This window comes from Sminthopsis crassicaudata, chromosome 5 (assembly GCF_048593235.1).
Source record: "Sminthopsis crassicaudata isolate SCR6 chromosome 5, ASM4859323v1, whole genome shotgun sequence".
NCBI classification, from domain to species: Eukaryota; Metazoa; Chordata; class Mammalia; order Dasyuromorphia; family Dasyuridae; genus Sminthopsis; species Sminthopsis crassicaudata.
Window position 1 is genome coordinate 84131771 of NC_133621.1, and position 22497 is coordinate 84154267.

Below are 22497 nucleotides of genomic sequence, written 5' to 3' on the forward strand. Positions count from 1 at the left end.
ATTCCATTTCCTTTGCCTAGAATGTCCTTTCTTTCCTCTATTTTGATTTATACCATATGTACCTACTAAAATGTACATTTTTTTTCTTAATCATTTTGCTCCTGTTTATGACTTCATTTTGGGTTTTCTTTGCAAAGATGCTAGAGTGGTTTGCTATTTCCTTCTCTAACTCATTTAATAGATTTAAATAGGGTTAAATAATTTATTGAAGGTCACACAAGTAGACAGTGTCAGGCCAGATTTGAACTCAGGAAGATGAGTCTTCCTATTCCAGGCCTGGTATTCTATTCATTGTGACACTTAGCTGCCCATAATTTACTAATATTACTCTTTCATTAAAAAATCTACCTCCTTTATAAAGATTTTCCTAATCACTAGACTTGAGTAATCTGTGTTCCTATTTTTCTTAATATCTGGACTACTTTTTTGCCCATTATTGTTATTTATGTTGCTAGCTAATCTCTCTATTATAAGAATTTTTAGAACAATATATTTTTATGTAGATCTTTATATTCATAGCACTTATTGCAGTGCTATTAATTTAGTAGATATTCAATAAATGCTTGTTAATGGTGGTGATAGTGATGGTGAGGTACCATATTTAAATCTTATTTGGATGAGCTATGTCTGGGCCTGGGGAATTAATCTGATCTCTGGATTATTTTGTCTATGATATTAAAAGTCTTCTGCTTTTTCCTTCCTTAAATTACTTCAGCGAGAATTGCCTCCTACTAAAATTTTCTAGAACATATTTAAAGAAATCAAATTCTTGATGGCTTAAGCCAGTTATTTTTCTACTAAGGTGAGAACCACCTTTGTCTTTTTGCATTTTACTGCCCTACTCACATTCCAGTGAAATCAGTACAATAACATAGTAATTATTAATAGTGCCATGATCTTTTAACATTTTTTATAAGTGACATAGATGGCATCTTTGTCAAATGTATAAATGATTCAGAACTACAAAAGATACATAACCCTCTGAAACATTCAATATCCAAAAGCATTTTCATAGAATAGAAGCTTGGGTCTTATCCAGTAAGATGAAATTTAATAGGCCAGAAAGCTACCCAGCTGAGAGAGTAAATAGGTACCTACACATGTTCTATATTGTGACTGGCCAGGGCATCATGTATGTGTTATAGAAGCATATCTTCTAGGAAAAATAAAACGCTACTTCTATTAGATTATGTCCTAGTTAGACCACATATGATACACCATGTTCTGGTTATCTCAATTTAGGAAGGACCTTGATAAATTGGAAAACAGAATAATGAAGGGCCTTAAGTCCATGCTACATGAGGATTGGTTGAAAACAGGAATATTAACTGAGTGGAAAGAAGATTTGTCAGTGACATGATAGCTGTCTTAAACATTTGAAAATCTGTCATAAGGAAGACAAATTAGATTTGCTGTGTTTAGTCCCTGAGGGCAGAATTCAGCAAAAGGTAGAAGTTGCAAAACAAAAAAAAAACAAACAAAAAAAAACCAAATTTGGGCTTGATGTAAGAAAGGACTTCCTAACAATTAGATCTTTTCTGAAGTGGAATAGGCTACCTTTGAAGTAGCAAGTTTCCCTCACTGCAGGTCTTTTTGGTTATAGTGACTATTCCTTTTTGAATATGAGTGGATTAAATAGTGACTGAAATCTCTCTCACTTTTCAAATTCTGTGGTTTTGTGATGTATTTTAAACAGTTCATATAGGCTTGAGGATCTAACAAAAAAAGGGAGCCTCTAGGATGGATACATTTATGGGTATAGTTGGTAGAAAAACAGGGGTGACTCTTGCAGTTTGCTTTGAGATTCAGTGTACATTTATGTTACTGTATTCAAATATAATCCCATCAAGAGGTGAATCCTTTGGAATTGGTAATTATTTTTCAGGAAATAGTAAGAATGATATATCCAGTGAGAATTTAGGTAATAGGTGATATTTTGGTAGCAAGTGAACTATTTCCCAGATCTAAATTGTGCACTTGGTGAAGTGCTTGATTTATTGTTGAACTCGAAGGTAACATTGACTGCTCTGTAATAGCAATTTTCCTTTCTTATCCCTGAAAGTGTCTGTAAGCCACAAAACCCTGGTCAATCCATACAATGAGAAATTTGGATTAATGTCTTTTTAAGCAGCATGGCCAGAACTGCTTCCTGGTTCTCCTAAGCATGAACTATATACTTGTTATATAGAAGTCAGTCTCCTACCATATTGCCCCTTGAAAGGATTCTGCTTACTACATATCTCATACCTTTTTTTTTGCCTTGTTCCCTATACCCAGACTGTAGCAATTGGTTATATTCTATTGTTTTCTACTGGTTTACATGCTGCTTTATAGAATTTATTTTTTAAGGGGCAGCAAGAGGGTGCAGTGGATAGAGTGCTAGACCTTGATTCAGGAAAACTCATTTTTATGAGTTCAGATTTGGCATCAGATTCTCCTTAGTTGTGTGATCCTAGACAAGTCACTTACCTCTGTTTGCCTTGGTTCCTTATTTGTAAAATAAATTGGAAAAGTCAATGGCACTTCAGTATCTTTTTGTCAAGATCATGGAATCATGAAGAGTTGGACATGGCTGAAAAATGATTGGATGACAGCAACATAATTTATTCTTTAACTTTATTTCACATCTCCATTCCCAATTAGATTGGAAGCACCTTGAGAATAGGAATACCATGTCTTCTCTTTTGGTATTTCTCCCTATCTATTCTAATGCTTTGTATAAGATAGTATCCAATAAATATTAAAATGAAAACACTTTCTATTCAGGTCATTGCAAACACATTATACCACTTACATATTTTAGGTTTAGAATTCTAAGACATTTAGTAATTTTGTGGGTGATAGCATCATATTTCTATAAAGGCACTGATGTCATGGCTTCTTGTGTTTAATTTTAATTTTTTATTGTTTTGCAGCAACTCTGACATTGTCTAGTGTTATTATTCTGGCTGCTTAAGTATGCATCCTCACATCCCATGATATCACAACTCATTAATCAGGCAACAGGCTAGTTCGAATGAGATCACAATGTGGGATAATGCCAGTGTTCCTGGAGTCTGATTCACCAGGTGATTTTTTTTCCCCATGTGCTCCCAAAAGAATAAATAGGAACAAGATCTGATAACTCGGTCTTAAACAAGCTATTTAATCTCTCTGCTCTTCAGTTTCCTTTTCTTTAAAATAAGGGTGGTTGATTCCTAAAATCCTTTCTAGTATTAAGAAATGTAAACCCATAAGCTATGGGATAAGCTTAAAATATAATGTGTGGCATTATATGTGGCCACAGATTCATAGATTTGGAGATGGAAGGGGTCTTGGATATAAGTCCAATTGCCTTATATTGTAGATGAGGAAGTTGAGGTAAAGTGACTTTTATGAGGCTAAATGGTAAGGTACCATATGCATCAAGATAGGAATGATGGAGTTAAATTTTGAGCTTGGGTCCTCCAACCTTAAATCCTGTGTTTTCTCCCTCTGGTACCATCCTAAATAGCCTTTGTTGGAAAGGCAAGAGCTAAAGGGATAGCAAAGTATGTCTATAGAGTGATATTTTGTAGTCAGTTTCTATTCTAATAAGCAGACAGAATCATAGTACTAATAGGAATTACTTTTTTACTTTCCATAAAAAGGCTTCAGGATTTTTATCCCCTTTAAAAATGCAATATATGTTCAATTTATATTTAGTATACATATTCAATTTCAACTCAACTTAATTCAGCAAATTATCCTGGACTTGGAAGCAAGAAGACATGGATTATTCTGTCTTAGAAACTTGGACCAATAACTTATCTTTTCTGAAGCTCAGTTTCTTTATCTGCAAAATGGGGGCAGCAGTATCATCTGTTTCACAATGTTGTTGTAGGAATTAAATGAGATAATGTATGTAAATGTCTTGCAAATTTTAAAACAATATAAATATAAATTTCAGTTGTTATTAATAATGATAATAATGTGTAATAATAATAAGGAAGATAGAAAATGTAGATAAGACTCAGTCTTTTCCCTTGGGAGTTTTTGATACACTGGTAACTTAAGTGCATTATTTATATCACCCCATTTGCATAAATTTGCAAGCAATGGATCAGAGGAACCATTTTTAGTTATAACATACTTTATAATCAAGAATTAGAGATCTTACTGGTGTTGGTTTTTCCTCTCCTGAAACAAATAACAGCTTTTCATTGCTTTAATAAATTATTTTTTACAGCTTTCCCACTTGGGATAACTTGCTAGAGCTTGTGTTCCACTGGTAAAACCTTCAAGATCATAAGGTCACAATACCAAGGTGTGACACTGGAACATAATGTTAGTCCTGGTAGAGAATGTTAAGTAGTATAGAATGGATTTTGTTTCAGTTCAGTTGTATTTAAATTTTATATTTAGATAGGATAGGCAAGAAATATGTAAGACTCGTGTCAACTTGATCAAGGCTTGAAGAAGTAGAGACAGATACTTAGAGATCTGGCTATGAAGAATTTTTCCTCCACCTCTTTTTCTATTATTGTTTCTGTTATGTCACTACCTTTACCCCTTGGTTTATTTATTTTTTCACTTTGAAGTGTGGTCCTAGAAGAAATCTTCTATATGGGGGCATTGGGAGGAAAGGGAGCTATCATTTAGGAGATCTTGACATTGAAGCACCTGTCAGACCACCTTGTCAACTGACTGGATAAAGAATCAAAAAATTTTCTATCCAGTAGAAATTATCCCCTGGAAAGGAGAGCAACAGCATACTTCACTCAGCTACTCAATAAATATTTATCACAAGCTATTTGCCCAGCAATATTTGGGAATGTAGAAAAGTATAAGATATGTCTCCTGCCTTCAAGGATTGTTCAAGTTCAGGTGCAGAAACAAGAGTAGTGTGCATAAAAAAATTAGAGAATCATCATGTGCCATTTTTAGGGCACTTAATCAAAATGCAATAGGAATTCAGAGAGGGGAAATGTCTATTCATTGTGGATAGGCATCCATATTCCCAAAGTAGAATGCCATATTAAGGGCTGCAATTGTGGCTTTTAGAACAGAGGTTTTTAAGAAGATTATTTAGATATTTACTTTTGGCAGTAAAATTTGAGAGTGGAGCAACCGATAGGGCCAGGAAGATAAGATTTTAAATTCAGTCTCTGTTGCTTACCACTTTTGTGATCATAAGGTAGTCACTTAATTTCTTGAGATTTACTTATCTGTAAAATAAGAAGCAGTGGGACCAAATGGCCTTTAAGGTCCTATCTAGTTCTAGGTCTATGAGCCTATAATATGTTCTTTCAGAAATTGAATTTTGAATAAATCTAATTAACTTGCTTTCCATATATATAGTTCTCTCATTGTAACATAGACTTATGGAAACTTAATAATGATGATTTCACTATTTTTATATAATGGTAATAATGATGGAAAGAAAAGCTATATTAATTTAAGGTATTGTCATAGATTTCAATAATGGAGTATATAGTTCTTAACTATTTTTTCCAGCAAAAATAGTATTGACAGAAGCAAAATAATCAGAACAGGCATAATAGGAATGGTAGAAAAATGGGGTGAGGACACCACACTGAGAAAACTCACTATCTCTTAAATATATCTTTTTAATATATTATCAGTCTTTTGTGATCTACTCCATCAATTCACATCTTTCCTATCATTTAAAGCCCAGTTTAACTCCTCCTTAAAGACTACCATGATCATTTGAACCCACAGTTAAGTATTTCTTTTCTATACTCCTATAGTCCTCATTAATAATTCTTCCCATTCTGAAATATTACCAAATATTTATTGGGTACTATTGAAGACATAATTCTAGGTGGTGCCATAAAATCAGCAATTTTACGGGACCTTGGAAGGCTGAAAAGTAGTATAAGAAATGGGCTCTGCTCTCATGAAGCTAACAACTAGTTGGAGGAACAAATTCATGTGACATATTAATTAACAATTCCGGAGCTAAATTGTAATATGATACATAAAAGAGATGTCACTTGGCAGGAGATGATTAAGTACCAATCAGGGGATGCAGATAGCAACCACTATGAGCTCAGAGGAAGAGAAACTCATTTGCTGTTTTGTATTATTTAGAAATGTGACCACTCTGCATTCTCTAAATGCATAAATGGGTAAAGTTGCTAGAAGAGACCAAGAATGAAAATTCATTAAAAAATTTAAGTATGTGTATAGAACAACTGGTTATTATCTGCTTCTCCTAGAGATGCCTTCCCCATTTAGTATGCATGTCTGTATTTTATTTTATTTTTTTGCTGAGGCAATTGGGGTTATACAGCCCAGGATCATACAGCCAGAATATGTTAAGTATCTGAGATCAGATTTGAACTCAGGTATTCCTGACTTCCACTGCACCATCTAGCTGCCTCCCATTTGGTATTTAGTGAAACCAAGTCAACAAGCATCTATTTACCTGTGTATAAGATATTGTGCAAAACCCTGCAGATACAAAGAAAGTCTCCCCTTTCCCCCAAAAAAACCTTCAACCCAACAAACCACAAACTCAGTCCCTGCTCTAATTTTCTAATGGAGGAGATGCCATATAAACAAGTTATGTATAGGACAAACTATAGATTGTCTTAGTGGAGAGACATGAGAATTAAGGGAAATTGGAAAAGGTTTCTTGCAGAATGAGATTTTAGTTGAGAACCCAAAGAAGCCAGAGAAGCCAGAGATGAGGAGGGGGAGCATTGGGCATGAAGAATTGCAAATGGAGCCAGTGTCACTGGCTCCTAAAGAATGTGGGAGGGAGTAAGATTTGATTTAATGTTGTATCTTCTGCTTTTGTTGAGGTCAGCATGAAAACTCAAGGCAGGAAGTATTTCCATATCTTTGATAAAACCATTAAAACTCACTTTGTCATTCACTATTATTTATACAATTATTTATCTAAAAAACAAATTCTTGCTTGATTTTAGTTCTAAGGAATAGAATGTTTTGTCTTTATGCTGTCAGAAAATGAAAATGGCATAAATCTAATGTGTTTTCTTCCTTTTCTGAGTTCCCAGAAAACTTAGAACCAAATTTGATTCCAACATGTTTCAATGAAAGATAAGTGGGTGTCCAAGTACATTTGCTCCCTTTTCTTTCTTGAAATAGATTCTATCCTATCCTCAAATATCTCCTATTTCATCATATTTTCATCTATAAATGAGACATATCCAAATCCCTTCACAAGAAGACTAATGGAAGGCAATAATCAGTTCTTTGACAGAGCTGACAAACACCGTTTTGATATGTTAACCATTCTTAATAAGTACACCAGCCATCAGCTAAATGAACAAGCCATCAGGAAAGAACAGAACTGTCAACACTAGCACAATCTATTCAGTTTTATCCAGTCATTAGCCACTTAAAATATAATGACTATTTTGAGTGTTAGGCAAGCCCTGAGGATCATTGGTAATGTTTTTCCCCCAGATAAAGATCTTTCTGTCTCTCCATGTTTTTATAAACAATATTATTTAAAAGGATTACTGTTTTCTCAAATATACTTTTATTGTATCCAGGTGCTATAATTTTTCCTAATAGAGTATTTTTATTCAATTTTATATTGTATATCAATGGAAAAATATGATTTACACAAAAGGTCTTGATTTTTTTAGCTAGAAAAAAATGCTGTCAATGCCAAGAGAGGAGGAACCATACCTTCCATTTTTTGGTGTGTCCCTGACAGTGCCCAGAACTTATAAATTTAAGTATTTTCATTTAGTGAAAGATACCTGTAATTACATGAATTATATATATATATATATCGCTGATCACATAAATTTGTTTTTAACCTAAGAGCTATAGTAGGCCGCCTTCAAGGGAACATGAATTTAGTATCCTCATTCTTTTTTGTTCCCATCATGGAGATCTGTGAACTATTAGGACACATTAACTGTTGATGTCACTTGGGACTTGGATGTTCAGAGGTCTAACAGATGTGTGTTTTTCTGGGTGTGAGACTGTGAGTATTATTTTATAACTAAAAGTATAGTTTAGCAAGCATTCTATTACACGTTTATTTGAACTGGTTCAGGTATTCTGAAGAGCAATAAGGCAAGATGCAGCTGAAATCATGAAAATGATCATATCTCTTTCAACCTGGTGATTCCAATGTTATTACTTTGTTCATAATACATCATAAAAAGGTAAAAAAAAAGACTGAAGATGTATAATTAATGTAAGTACATGATGATGTGTATCAAAGTATTGTAAATAAATACTATGGGAGTTCAAAGCAGAGATGGTAGAATTGACATTATTTAGGCAACAGAGGCAGTAGATAGATATATTGACAAAAACTGATGCTTATACATATCATGAACTAATGCCTATATGCATAATGAAAGCCTGACATCTGAGCAATTCATGTTTTGACTTTGTGGGTAAAACTGAGCATCAAGAGAGCAGAAATGCATTGTTCATCCAGAGCAGGGATATATTCTTCTTCCCTTTACCTTGTTACAAGGTGCCCCTGCTATCTACCTATTTACATAGGAAGCAAACTAAAATCAGAAATTAATTTCAATTTAATGACAAGAGTATATGTGACATGATACATGAAGATTAATTTGGTCAAATGTTTACGTATTGTTGTATAATTAACCATTATGAGTAGTTTTCTAATATTACCTTCAGAGTCAAAGATTTATCTTTCTCCTCCTCTTCCACCATCATCTTCATCATTATCAATCTTCTCTTTCTTCTTTTCCTCTTTCTTCTTCTACTCCTTTGCCCTTCTGCTTTCTTTTTCCCCTTTACCTTCTACTCCTTCATTTCCCCCATTCCTATCATTTCATCACTGTGGGGAACTCCTTAGTGTAAAAACTCTCTCCGCTAAGGCACATCATCAACTTATCTGTCACTTCTAATTTCAGAACCTTGGCAATCAAATGGAAAGTTTGTGATTTGTCTAAGATCATACAGATAATATGTGTCAGAGGAAGGAAGTCCTCTGACTCCAAGCCCCTGTTATTTGCCCTATTGCCATTCTACATATCAGTATTTCAAAATTTTCAAAATGCTTGATTTTTTGTGCCACAATTTTCATTGCTCCTCTCTTCATTAGAATATTATAAAATTTGCTTTTAGGAGAGAAAGTACCGTATGTAACACCTATAATAATAAGACTGTTGAGTTGTGATGGTAGGTTGATTAGAGGCAGTAAGTGATGCATTGCATAGACTTCTGGATTTGAAGTTATTAAGGACTGAGTTTAAATCTGGCCTTGAACACTTACTGGCTATAAGACCCAGAGCAGATCAGTCACTCGATCTCTCTTTTATGCTTTAATTTCCTCATCTGTAAAATGGGACTAAGAAAAGCACCTACCTTCCAGGACAGTAAAAATAAAATGAGATAGCCTTTGTTAAGCATTTGCAAACCTTAAAGCACTATGTAAATGCTAGCTATTATTATTTTGAGATGGTTTTAGGAGCTTTTGATGAGCCAGAGTTGGTACTATGCCATAGCTTCTCTAGTTACTTTGTCTATCAGCTTTCTCAGCACATATTTGCTATGTAAGTAATTCTCTTGACAATTCTGATGAAGGAGCCTTTCTGAAAAGTCACAGTAAAGACAACACTATGTTTGTTTCCTGCTGTGTCTCTATTTGCATGTTAATGACAGATTAGTGCCATCTTTCCCAGTGTCCTTACTCAAGAGACTCCCGATTATGTATTGTTATGGATTAGTTCCTCTTCATTTAACATTTAAATAGATATTTTCAAATCGTTGCAAAATTATAACGGTATAGTTGCTCAAGGCACTTAATTCTGATATTAGCAGAATCCTTCAACGCTATTAATTCTATGTGTTGTATTTGGAAAAATTTTAAGGGTTGTAATACCAATCCACAGTTGGGTCTGATTCACAAAATTGTATGCAGACAAAAAATATTCAGAGTAAGAACAGGAAAAAAATGTCAGTAACTAAAGGAATAGGAAAACAGCAGACTTTTAGGATTCATATTTATAAGTTGTTGTCCTATTGCTCCATCTTGAAATTTCCACAGTTGTTTATAAAATAAGGGGAAAATAGTTTTTGAGACAGAACTTTACAGACTATTATTATCTTTTCCAAAAGTAGACTGAAAGAATATCAATAATTACTGACCCATATGTGTATTTTCCCATCTTTCAAAATATTTAAAAGTATAATCCATGTATAAAGGTTAGAGAAGGAAACAAATTAGGTTCCACAAATGACACTCTATAGCTTGTAACATCTTTTCAGTCATATGATTGGTAAAAACATGTAGATAGGGCAAGATCATATATTCATTATATGAATTTCTCTTCTGATTTAATATTAATAAATACTTCATTTGGAATTTACATCTTGTGAAATGCTGAAGGAGGTCGTGTAATTTTTTCATGGGGGGAGCAAGGTACTATAACTAAAATTATCTATTTTAATATTCATTCAATAACCATTTGTTAAGACCCTCATATGTGGGAAGACATTTTGCTAGACACTTGGAGAGATATAAATATGGGGAAACAAGATAAAATATAACTTGCCTTCATAGAGTTTAAAATCTAAAAGCATTATACTATCATAACTCATTTATTGATATGTTCAGCTTTATATTGCTCAGAAATCTCTCACAGTTATCTTTCTGTGACTTCCTTTACCACAAAAGGACTACTTCACTATCTATAATCTCATTTCTTTTCTCACCACTCTGAAACTGACCCTTCTAAGATCACCTTCCATCTCTTCATTGACAAATCAAGTATGCTGTGATTCTTTCCAGCCTCTGGGTCCCATTTGATTTTGTTGACCACCATGTCCTCAGGCCCATTCATTCCCTTCTTGAAATTCTCCTTTATTACATTATACTATTTTGCTTCTTTGGCACTTATTTCTGTCTCCTCTGCTGGTTTTTTCTTTCCCTGGCCCTAAATCTACATAACTCACAATATTCAGTTCTTAGTTCTATGCTCTTTTTTAAAAAATTCTTTTTTTCCTTGGACAACAAACATATCTACTCCTACAACTTCAATTGTTATGCTTTTATTGTATCTATCAGTTATGCTGCACTCTAATTACATAAACTGTTCAGATGCTTTTCCAGTCATACCAATCTAAACACACTTGCATGCTTTTTCCATGTGGTTGCTCATTGGCAACATATGGTAGTCTACTAATGCCTACTACATGAATCTCTATGAACTTTGGGTGGTTTTCAATTTGAACTCTTCAGAGACTGGTATTCAGTAACTTACCACTATACATGATCACTAGAAAAATATTATTTTTTGAAAATTAGGCTTTATTTTAGGCACAAGATTAAAATTTCCTTAAAAGAACTTCATTTCCCCCAAACCACTCTACTTGCCTTTTTCCTCTTTTTCAGTGTCTATCCAAAGAATATATTGAAGATGGAAGAAGAATTTATAGCTTTTCCTTCTAATTATATATGATTCTCAACAGGCAGTTTTCATCCATATAGTTTTTCCTTTATGATTTATTAAGTCAAACTTTCTCAACCAATTATTATTTGTTTGACTAAAAAAAAATAATCTGTAAAGCAAATCTGCTTGAAAGATTCTCCTCCAGGAAAGTGTCTTTCATGGATATGTAAAAATATGCAAGATTTTAAAAATATATAACTGTTTATATATTGTTGATTAGCAATATCAAGTGATGCATGAAACAGGGAGAAACTTTGCCACTGTCAGAAAGGACAGCTAATATAGAGTCCAAATGGAATAGGGATTCCTTATAATACACTGTCTTCTAGATGTCCCTATTTATGGATAAATGTGTTTATTATCTTCAATCCTACAACACTCTACGGCCTCCTAAATAAGAATAATAATTGCTTGAGAAAATTTGACTGATAAGTTGAAATATTGATAAAATTGATAAAATCTATATAATCAAGAAATAGTTTTGATGATAATTACATTATTTACCAGACATATAGTAAGGAAACATGTTCAAGAATGCTTAGACTGTAGACTTGGTGGTTCATTTTGCTCTACTCCATAAGAACGAATGGGGGTGCAGACTCAGGATTACTCTCTTAATTCTGCCCTCTTCTGCTCTTTTATGTTATCAGCATAGTGACCTAGCTAGCTTTTTTACTTATCCAACAAGGCAAAATACATCAATTCAAGGTGAGATGACTTGTTTCTACTTTGAATAATAAAAATGTGCATATATATTTTGTAATATACACACATACATATAGACATATACATAGAATCATAACATTTTAATGCTAGAAAGGACTTAAGAATTAGACTTTACAATTCTGCCTCTCATTGGGCAGGTAACTAAGTTATATTTCTCCATGTATAGATTTCTATAACTATACTTTGCATAAGACATCATGTTATAGTAGATAGAAAACTGGTTTTAAAATCAGAAAAATCTAATTTAAGTCTTGCCTTTGACTTAATGGCTATATGACCTATATACACAAATTCCCTAAATTCTTAGCGTCCTGATCATGAGTAAGGGTTACAAATGAGTTGCCATCTTGCATTAGATGGAGGTGGAGTGGAGGTGGTGAGATGAGTTTACACATTGGGAGCTGGTTATCAATCAGATCACAGGATGGATGAGAGGCAGGAGAATTCCACAGGGCAGAATAATTTTTTAAAGGGAGTTCTTCCCCAGCAGTGGCCAATCATATTTTGACACATTCTTCTCCTGTTGCAGTGAAAGAGATAATGGGATTGCTTCATCAGCCCAAAAAACCCGTCATTAAATGATCATTTACTCCATGGAAAGTAGACAGTGGAGTTTAGCTAACTTTAGTGTATGATCTATGAGACACCTAGGTGATACAGCAGACCTAGTGCCATGTCTGGAGTCAAAGAGACTCATCTTGAGTTTAAATTTGGTCTTAGTTTTGTGTGACTCTGGGCAAGTCTTTTTTTTTTTTTTTTTTGCCTTCATTTCCTCATCTGGAAAATGAGCTGGAGAAGAAAATGGAAAAAATATTCTAGTATTTTTGTCAAGAAAACCCCAAATGGGGTCACAAAGAGTTAGATATGACTGAAAATGACTGAACAATCACCATCACACTATGGGATGTCTCTTTTTACATATCAAATAAGGACCAGATTATCTATATGACTCTTTTACTCAATCAAGACTTATCTATTGGTTCTACAAGAAAATGTTAGCTCTTCTTGTTAGTTTGTAAACCTCTACACAAGCTAATCTCAATCTGTCTCTCCAGTCTTCTTTAATATTATCTCCTCTTCTACCCTCTCTGTTCCTTTTACATGGTCCTTCATCTCCCAACTCTATGGTTTTGCAACAGCTGTTCCATATGTTTGGAATGCACTTCCTCCTCAATTCTGCCTCATATATGATCTCTCTCTTTAAAGTGCAGCTCAAGTGAAGCCCTGTTTTATTCCCCAAACTGTTGGTGCTCTCTTCCAAATTATCTTGTATTAAACTACTTTATGTATATTTTTATTCATTATATATGTGAATGAATATGTGTATATATATATATATATATTTAAGTATATATACATATACATTTTTAAGTAAAGTATGTATACATAGTACATATACATTTTCTTGCCTGCCCTTAGAATATAAGCATCTTGTGAAGAGGGATGATTTCAATGATTATATTTGTATTACTTGAATTATGGCAGCTAAATAATTCAGTGGATAGAGCATTAGACCAGGGTTCACAGAGTCCTGAATTAAAAAATAGTCTTAGACATTTGCTAGCTGTGTGATCTTGAATAAGTCACTTAACCTTTGTCTCAGTTTCCTCAACTATGAGGATAATGATAGTACTAACCTCCCAAGGTTTTAAAGATCAAATGTAAAGTGCCAAACAACAAGACTTTTCCCTCCTTCCCCCTTCCCTCCCCTTCCTTCTTTCCTTCCTCTTCTCCTTCCCTTACATTTTTTCTTTCTCTCCTTCCCTCTTTCTCTTCTTTTTTCCTTTTCCTCCCTTCCTCCCTCCCTCCCTCCTTCTCTCCCTCCCTCTCTTCCTCCCTTCCTTCTTACCCTCCCTTCCTTCCTACCCTCCCTCCCTCCCTTCCTTCCTTCCTTCCTTCCTTCCTTCCTTCCTTCCTTCCTTCCTTCCTTCCTTCCTTCCTTCCTTCCTTCCTTCCTTCCTTCCTTCCTTCCTTCTTTCTGATCCATTTAAGCAACAAAGAAAAAAGATGGGAAGTGATGAAACTGAAAGCAATCTTTCACTCTGAATTATTAGAGTTGATTTGATATCGTCTACCTTCCTCCCATTTTATTTGCTGGACCCTTGATTTCATGTTGTATACTCAGTGATGTGAAACACACTATTTTCAGTGCCTCTACAATATTCTAAGTGAGAGTGGTCCCAACCAGATTAAAATGTAGTTGCAAAATGTTTAGTAAGTTAAAAAAAACAAACCAATAAAACATAGATATGTTAATTTGTGTAAATCAAAATGCCAAGCAGGGATCTCTTTCTATTTGAGTTTGACACCACTGGTATAGAGAAATTCTTTTTACCTGGTTAGGTGAAATTTCTGGCTAGGAAATTCTTTTCACCAGTGCAACTATTCTACAATTCACAATTTGAGGGATTTACTTGGTGCAATTGCATCATGGTCCCAAAGTTATTATGGGCCAGAAACCAGACTTGAACTGAAATCTTGATTCTAAGGAAATCTCTGTCTTTGCCATGTGATGCTTCCTTCCCAACTGCTTTTGGAATTTTAACTGTGTATATGCATTACATTCTACAAATCACATTGCTCCACAAAACCTTAAAATTTAGAATTAAATCTTTGCTGAGAAATTGCAGAATTCTAGTTAATTCATGTATTGATCAGCACAAGATGTCACTATTGTGCTTGCTGTAGAGATAACAGTCTTTTGAAATGTGGATGCCTGAAATGTCTAGCCTCTGTGGACCACAGGGAAATAATCAGAAAATCTGTTCTAGGACATAAATCACAACACATTATTGGGAAACCTTAAGTGAGATAAATCAAAAGCTTTTTTTTTCTTTCAATTGGCTTTTCAATCATTCTTTTTAGTCACGTAGAAAATATAGTCCATGTTGTATTTACAGTTTGATGGTAAGGAGATGTTTAACACCAATGTAAGAGATTAAAAATGACAAGTTATATGGCAAAGAGTGTGCAAAGGTGTTTATACTGACATGTAATATCTGAGTTGATCTACAGCTCAATAATAGATGCCATAAATCTTCAGATGATCCACATGATTCTGCCTTAGGTAAGTTAATATGGTATGTCAAAATATTTAAAAACTCTGCGCTGTCCTTCACATATAAAGATGATGGTGCTGACCTACCAGCTGTAGGATGTGCACTCTGGATTTTACCCCTTCCACTAATGCTAAAAGATTTGTGACATTCAATCCACCATCCCTTCATCAGATTCCCTCTCTATGTTTCCAATGTCAAACATTTAAAGAGAAAGTTGACCTTCACTGCATTTAATTGTTTCCTTTTTCATTCTAAAAATGTTATCTGCTGGAACTGTAGTCACATGGAAAAGGGATGAAACTTACTCTGCTTGGTTTAAGAGAACAGCACTAGGAGCAATGGGCTGAAATGTTAAGGAGGCAGTTTTCCTTAATTCATACAATTATACTTTTTAATAAAGCACTATGCAAGATCCTGAGTCAGATTCAAGTATCCTGGCATCATGGAGTTTATAGTTTAAAGCAGAGGTCAGCAAACTAAAGGCCAAACTTGGCCCCTGTTTTGTGAGCTAAGAACAGGTTTTTGAAAAATATTAAAGCTTTTTATTTACAAAACATATGCATGGGTAATTTTGTAACATTACCCTTGCAAAGTCTTTTGTTCCAGATTATCCCCTCCCCTAGATGGCATATAGTCCAATACATGTTAAATATGTTAAAATATATGTTAAATCCAATATATGTTTACATATGCTGCACAAGAAAAATTGGATCAAGAAAGGAGAAAAAAAACTGGCAAAGAAAACAAAATACAATCAAACAACGACAGAAAGAGTTAGAATGTTATGTTGTGGTTCATACTCAGTTCCCATAGTCCTGTCTCTAGGCATAGATGGCTCTCTTCATCACTGAACAATTGGAACTAGTTTGAATCATCTCATTGTTGGAAAGAGCCATGTCCATCAGAATTGATCATTGTATAATCTTGTTGTTACTATGTATATAATGATCTCCTGGTTCTGCTTATTTCACTTAGCATCAGTTCATGTTAAGTCTCTCCAGGCCTCTTTGAAATCAAATATTCAATAGTTTCTGCCATACTAGTTTCCAATTTTCCCAGCAGTTTTTGTCAAATAGTGAGTTCTTATCCCAAAAGCTGGGGTCTTTGGATTTGTCAAACACTAGTCATTAACTATTTTGTTCTGTGAATCTACTATTCCACTGATCAATTGTTCTATTGTTATGAACAGTTTTTATGTTTTAAAAAAGTCAATAAAACTTTATTTTAAAATGAAAAAATCATGTTGACACACAAAAATAGATCAGGAACTGGATTTTTCCCATGTGTGGTATGTTGTTGATCCCTGGTCTAGAGTTCAACTCAGTATAAAAAAAGTCTTTCAAACAATTTTCTAAATGTAAAATGAGCTTTTTAAAAATTAATGATTTGTTATTGCTAGTGATCATCAAGCACTAGCTTGATGGAGGCCACTTATCAAAGATATTGTAAGGGCTCATTAAGACTCGGGCAAGAGTTTTTGTAGTGACTAGAAACTGGAAAATGAATGGATGCCCATCAATTGGAGAATGGTTGGGTAAATTATGGTATATGAAGGTTATGGAATATTATTGTTCTGTAAGAAATGACCAGCAGGATGAATACAGAGAGGTTTGGAAAGACTTACATGAACTGATGCTGAGTGAAACGAGCAGAACCAGAAGATCACTGTACACTTCAACAACAATACTGTATGAGGATGTATTCTGATGGAAGTGCATATCTTCAACAATGAGAAGATCTAACTCAGATCCAATTGATCAATGATGGACAGAATCAGCTACACTCAGAGAAGGAACACTGGGAAATGAGTGTAAACTGTTTGCATTTTTGGTTTTCTTCCCAGGTTATTTTACCTTCTGAATCCAATTCTTCCTTTGCAACAACAACAATAAAAAAATTCGGTTCTGCCCCCATATATTGTATCTAGGATATACTATAACATATTTAATATGTATGGGAATGCCTGGCATCTAGGGGAGAGGGTAGAGGGAAGGAGGGGAAAATTCGGAACAGAAGGGAGTGCAAGGGATAATGTTGCAAAAAATTACCCATGCATATGCACTGTCAAAAAAATGTATAATTATAAAATTAGTAAAAAAAAAAAACTCAGACAAGAGGTAAACTCTATGATTTTTAAATTTTTATTAAAACTTTTTATTTATAAAACATAAATGTTGTGGTCCACACTCAGTTCCCACAGTCTCCTCTCTGGGCTCTCTTCATCACTAAACAATTGGAACTAGTTTGAATCATCTCATTATTGGAAAGAGCCACGTCCATCAGAATTGATCATTGTATAATCTTGTTATTGCCATGTATAATGATCTCCTGGTTCTGCTCATTTCACTCAGCATCAGTTCATGTAAGTCTCTCTAGGCCTACCTGAAATCATCCTGCTGGTTGTTTCTTATAGAAAAATAATATTCCAAAACATTCATATACCACAACTTATTCAGCCATTCTCCAATTGATGGGCATCCATTCAGTTTCCAGTTTCTTGCTACTACAAAAAGGGCTGCCACAAACACTTTTGCACATGTGGGTCCCTTTCCCTCCTTTAAGATCGCTTTAGGATATAAGCCCAGTAGGAACACTTCTGGATCAAAGGGTGTGTGCAGTTTGATAACCTTTCAATCATAATTCCAAATTGTTCTCCAGAATGGCTGGATTTGTTCATGAACTATATGATTTTTGACATCCCTTATAGCTCTGAGAGTCAATGATTCTAATGAAATAAAAAAAAATCTCAGCAATTTTGAAATAGTTTATTTTAAATAACTTTGTTTTATATTTGCATATTATATTAAATTACCTCATAAACTGACTAAGGTGAGTAAACTAAGACTTATTTGCCCAAGATTAAAGATCTAGTAAGAATCTCAGGCAGGATTTCAACTTAGGCCCATCACTCTATCCAATACACTTTGTTGAATTGGGCAAAGGAAGGTATATATCAGGACCATTGATTTAGATATGAATGAATCTTCAATGTAGCATTGGAGAAATCTTTAAAGTATTGCTAAGGATTTGAGAAATAAACTGAAGATATTAGGAACAATAAAAGAAATTATATTGTTGCCAGCTGAAGACTAGTATTTGAAAGAGAAAAGCAGATCTGGGAAGTAGATAACTAGCTAACAAAAGGTTTGGTGTTTGAAAACAAGCTTTGGATTTCTATGCCACAATGTAAACTATAATATGACGGACTCTTGACTGGGGTGGAATATACATTAGTGAATAGTCATAATTTTATTTACCAAAGTATTATAAAGCTAATGAAACATATACTTTTAATTGGAAAGGGATGTCAATGGGAATAAACCACTTATGTCTATCTTATCAAGTTATATGCCATAGAGGATATAAAACACAGTAAGAATAGCAATAGATATACTTAGAATTTCACAAGCCACAAAATCCAAGGAAGAAACTAGCAATGAAATCCATGCCAGCAGATGTCTATATATAAATGTACAAAGTATGGATAAAAATCTGGGTGAATTAAAGATCCAAATAAAAAGGAGGCAAATTTGATATCATAGGTATTGTTCTATTGATATCATAGTGTCTTGCTGGGAAATATACTTCTAGAAGTCCATAGTTTATCACAAGGAACAGAACAGATAAAGGGGTTAGCAGAAGTATACAATAGTATTATAAATTAGGGAGATATAATCATTTGAGGAAATCCTGGAACCAGAGTGGGAAAGCATGCCAGAGCATGGGGTATAAATTGATGGAGCATGAGAGAAGAATTAGTAATGTCATTGAATATACTATAGACTAGGAACTGATAAACTTTGCTCTGTTGGCTGGCTGTTTGGCCTTTTAAGAATGGTTTTTATATTTTTAAGCAAAGTTTTATGATATTTAAAAATGCAGAAACATTTATGGTACATATATTTTGTAATTGAATCAGGCAGGAAGGCAAATATAGCATATACATAGCATATATAGGTCACTAAAATAGTCTTCTTTATCTCTAGGCTTTCTGGGTTTCAATTTTAAATGGAATCCTTTGTATTTCCTTCTATAAGTTCCCCTGTCAACGGCTACGGTACGTTTTTGCCTAGTCAGAGGCCCATTCAATGCAGTGAGATGAAGAGCAATCAAATAACCTATGTTGTAAGCACTTTCTATCTATGAAGCACTATATACTTGGTAATCCATTATTATAATGGGCAGTGTGGTATAATGGAAAGCCTGCTGGCCTTAGAGTCAAGAGCGCTTGAGTTTGAGTTTTGCTGCTGAAACTTACAAGCTATGTGGCCTTGGGCCAATAATTTAATTTTTTTGAGTTCCAGTTTCTTTATCTGTGAAACAGAGATAATAACATATTGTTGTCCTCCTCACCATTTAATGCATAAAAATCTTATATCATTTTCAGACTCTATAAACGTGAATCATTTTTATTTTCCCTGGAGGCTCTGGAGAATTTTAAAGCCCAAGTTATTCTTCTCTTGCTCTGTGCCTTCAAAATCCTAAAGAATGATAATCTGCTAGGCTTTGATAATTAACTCAGACATGTACCACGTAGGTGTCAAGCCCAGGCTCTTTTAGCAAACACAGTGGGGGAAACCCCATAGACCTTTGACAGCAATCATGGAAAATATTTTAGCTCTTTCCACATCTTTTATAGACTTTTTAGCAGGGTTTTCTGGCCACCAAGAAGTCCAGCTTCAGTGAAGCATTAGTTCTTGATATGGGTTTTGGTTTTTCAGCCATTTGATTCTTTAGGTATTTTTCAATGTAGATTATAAGCAGTTGTTGCAGATGAAGAATTATCAACAGTGTCAGGGAGAGAAGGCTCTATAGGGAAAAGGGGACCGACTTCTCCTTTTCTTAAGAATTTAGGGGAAACAGGGAATTTACTGAGGATTCTAATCAGTGGTACATGCCCTGAAGCTATTCTACATAAAAGAAATAGGAAGTAACTTGTTTAGTGGTTTTGTGTTTACCCTAACACTTCAGATCTGAAGACACTAAAAAGTAAACCAGGTTCATTGGTTTAACCTCAATCACCTAGTAGCAGAAGCAGACTTGGAATGAAGACATACAATTGTGGTGGTAACCACCTAGTCAGCCAAACTTCTTTCAATTGTGAGATTTCAGTGCTTTTCTTAAATCTCAAAGGAGCTCCTCAGGATTGTAATTTTGGTTATTTACTAGGATGTTGAAAAAGAGCTGTAGGTATTTGATCATTCATTTAACAAATCCTTATTGAGCATATATTAGGACCTGTAGAGTACTAACCTCAAAATGGGTGTATTTTGAGTTTAGTACCCTATAAGGTGACTCAGGGGACACAAGAATGTCAGTAAGAAGTATTCTTGCCCTTCAGGAATTTACAATTGAGTTGGGGAGAAGACATATAGGAAGAAATCAAGGTAAGATATGATAAAATAATATTAAACAACTGGCATAGACAGTGTTTAGAGGCAGGAAAGAAAAGTCATTCTTAACTGGGGTGGTTGGGGTAAGATCTTGGCTGAGGCTTGAAGTTTGGATTATACTTGGAAATGTGTAAGTATGTGAAAGGAGAGTTCTAGCAAAGTGGGAAATTCAAGGTGTATTAAGGAGACAAGGAGCCAATCAAATGAGTTGAACTATAGTAAGAAAAAATTATGGAGTAGACATTGCAGAGGCTCTGGATTTATTTTGCTGAGACAGAAGGTTCCTTGAAGAAGGTCAGGTGACAGGGGATAGAATGTTAAAGGTAGAAAGGACCTAAGAAATTTACCTATTCCGATTCTCTTATTTTGCAGATTGAGGAAACTGAGTCCCAGAGAGATTAAAGAGGGAACTCCCCAAGCTCACTTAACTACTTAGTAGCAAATCTAGGACTAGAACCCAGATTTCTCAGTGATCCTGGTAAGTAACCCAACTTCTGGGCACTCCAGGCAGCTCTCAAAGACTCTAATTTGCAGAGAAAGTGCTGATTTGCATATGTAGAAGGAATCCCTTAACTAGGAATTTTCTGTGCCAGTGAAATCACACTACAATTTCTATCCCTATCCCTCTTGAGAAATTGTAATGTCTTGAAAAATGCAACTTGGATACTGAGGATACTTGAAATCATCTTGTATCAGTTTGGATGAAGGGCCACCTAGAGAAGATTAAGAGAGAAATAATGGCTATCTTCCAATAGTTTGAGAATTGTCATGTGAAAGGAAGATCAATTCGGCAACCATTTTTTGAGTACCTACAATGTATCAGGCACTATAGTTAAACTAGGGATTCAAAGACATCCCATCCCTTGAAAAACAGTATATACACAAATAAGTTGCTGCTTGGCCCCAAAGGGCCAAGCTAGGAGAAAGCTGTAGAAATTGGAAGGAAACAAATTTCAGCTTAATATAGGAGCTTTCAAATATTCAGGACTGTTACAAAGTGGGATTCTCTTCCTCCTCCTCCTTTTTCTCTCTCTTTCTCTTTCTCCTCCTCCTCCTCCCCCTCCTCCTCTATTTTTTTAGCCTTTATATAATACTATAAGGTTTGCAAAGGGTTTTTAATGTTATCTCATTTCATCTTCAAAGCAACTGTATAAGGTGGATGCTATTTTAATACATTTAGTAGATGGGTAGATACAAATTGGGTCACTGCTAAAATGTTTTTGGATACATATATATATATATATATATTGCATCTTTCCTTTGAAGAGTCCAAAGTCTCTTAATATAGATGTTTTCTATTTGTCTACTAATTTGTGAGATTTCGAACAAGGAAGTATTATCCCCATTTTGCAGATGGGAAATCAAAGTTTTAGCAATTATTTTCTTAGATCACTGGATTTTTAGTCCAATATTCTCTCCACTAGGTGATGCTGCTCTTACTTGCACCCATCTTCAATGTTTTGTGAATCCAAGGAATGCTTTTGATAAATGAACAAACCAAAGCAAAGGAAAAAATATCAAGGTGTGTTGGATCTTTGAATAAGACATTTGAGGAAGATTCATAGAATTCCCTGCTAATGAGGGGAATTCCAAACATGCCCAGGAAGCATTTTTCATAATGTTTGGTCTCATGTGAAGTTTTGTTTTCTTGCCAAAGTATTTTCTAGTGTGATGCCAGATCTCATGTAGTTAGCGTACTATATGGAAACTTTGATGGTTGATGAGTTCTTCTGATGGGAACACAAAGGTAGAAAAACCTTAACATGCCTGGTGAAGGTATATAGACACACTGCTCCATAATGGGATTAAAACATGGCTTGGTAAAAAAGTAACTGGGTAGGCACTGTATGACTTTGGAACAATTCACATGAAAGTCAGCAATCTGAAATCTGTTACACCAATGAAAATATCTTTATT